The sequence below is a fragment of the Eretmochelys imbricata genome, chromosome 5, assembly GCF_965152235.1.
Source record: "Eretmochelys imbricata isolate rEreImb1 chromosome 5, rEreImb1.hap1, whole genome shotgun sequence".
NCBI lineage: Eukaryota > Metazoa > Chordata > Testudines > Cheloniidae > Eretmochelys > Eretmochelys imbricata.
Genome location: NC_135576.1, coordinates 53328512 through 53330515, shown reverse-complemented (window position 1 = coordinate 53330515; position 2004 = coordinate 53328512). Strand labels below are relative to the sequence as shown.

Here is a 2004-nt window from a genome sequence, read left to right as displayed (position 1 = left end):
TGATATATTAGTCCAAGCATACTGATGCAAGTCCTTACTATGGACAGTGAGATGAGTTAGCAGAAAAGTCAAGACAAACAGAGAAGTTCCCTAGCGGATACAAGGAATCCATACTTAACATTGTTAGAATATCACACTCAGCCTCACAATGTAGTAGGAACACTTACGGGCAGATGAACAAAAATCTCAGTGCCAACATCTAACAAGCTTCTTAAGCCAGAAACAATTAACCCTAAAGTAGTTACAAAAGAAACTAAAGAAGACTTTCTAACAAGAATGCCAAACTGTTACCCTTTTCCAACTAGGAGAGAATACTAGATTCCAAACAGAAAAGGATGAGCAACTGTCAGGATAGCAGCTCTACACTTAGCTCTAAAGTCATATAATATAACCACCTGTCAGGATAGTAGCTATTCACTTAACTCTAAGGTCATATATTATAACCACCTGTCAGGATCAGTCTGACAGAAGGAACATAATTGCTATATAATTCTGTAAATAAACTCCATGTGAGTCCACAGTTCTAACAAGGGGTAATTTGTCGTCCACCCAAAATCTTCAGGTCTTCGTTGGTCCTGAAAAAGTTTCAATTAGCAATAATCATGCCTCAGTTGAGCCTCACAGACTATGATACTGCCACTGCGCACGGCAGAAGGTAACCACCAAAGTCCAGCTTTGCCAAAATTAGGGTTACCATCAACTCCACTCCAGCAGCTTTGGGTTTGAAACCAACTGGAATCACGTTTCAATTTCTGAAGCATTAGCCTTGAGTTAAGTGCTACCACATGAACATTAATACAAAAAGAAAAGGAGTACTTGTGGCACCTTAGAGACTAACAAATTTATTTGAGCATAAGTGAATACAGACTAACACAACATTAATACAGTTATTCTGTTTCTTATGGTGTCTAATTCCCAGACCATTGTAACATTATACAGAAGCCCTGAATTATTTATTTGATTAAAAGGCTATCTAATAACTTTACTTGACAGATAAACTATTTCACAATGCCCTTAGGCAAAGGATATTAACATCTGGCTTTTTCACATAACACCATAACTTACAAATAACCTTTGTAATATTTAATTATGTAGTAGTCTTGTGCCGAAAAGCTCCACCATCTGTGATACGGTTCATTGACTTTGTCTGTTCTTGTACACATAGTTTGTTGAGACACTGTAAATTCATATACTAACCATTGTAAAGCCCTATTCATTCTGATGTTAATCACGTAGGAGTAAATCCCGTTCTTTAATCATATTTAATCTGCATTTGAGCTTTGCAATTTTGCTAAAACAAAATTTAATTACTCACTATTAGGGGCAATTCCACGATTTATAAAAAACAAAAGTCCCTAGCACTACTTCTATCAGAGACTTCTGTAATGAAGATGGTGAAGTTCATGGATTTAAAGTATTAAGAGTTATTGGTATACAGCATTTATAGCAGTATTCTTATAGAAGCAAACAATAAATACATTGCAAAGATGACTTGCCAGAATTTAGCTTAATTTAGGGAAACTTTATGTCATATATTCTAACAAATAAAGATACTTACTGACCTTTAGAGAGACAGAACTATTCATGGAAAATGCTTTACGGGTGATTGCAAAGACCCACTGTCAAGGTTCCTCCCCCACTCTGAACTCTAGGGTACAGATGTGGGGACCTGCATGAAAAACCTCCTAAGCTTATCTTTACCAGCTTAGGTCAAAACTTCCCCAAGGTACAAAATATTCCCCCCGTTGTCCTTGGACTGGCCGCTACCACCACCAAACTAATACTGGTTACTGGGGAAGAGCTGTTTGGACGCGTCTTTCCCCCCAAAATACTTCCCAAAACCCTGCACCCCACTTCCTGGACAAGGTTTGGTAAAAAGCCTCACCAATTTGCATAGGTGACCACAGACCCAGACCCTTGGATCTTAAGAACAATGAACAATCCTTCAGTTTCTTAGAAGAAGACTTTTAATAAAAATAGAAGTAAATAGAAATGAAGAAATCC

At 37.4% G+C, this 2004-nt stretch overlaps 1 non-coding gene across 1 annotated transcript; it reads right to left on the bottom strand.

Moving 5' to 3' along the window:
- Positions 1-508: 508 nt before the first annotated feature.
- On the bottom strand, positions 509-651 carry LOC144265460 (U4 spliceosomal RNA). The gene has a single exon (XR_013346277.1). It is a non-coding gene; the product is annotated as a U4 spliceosomal RNA (small nuclear RNA).
- Positions 652-2004: the final 1353 nt, after the last annotated feature.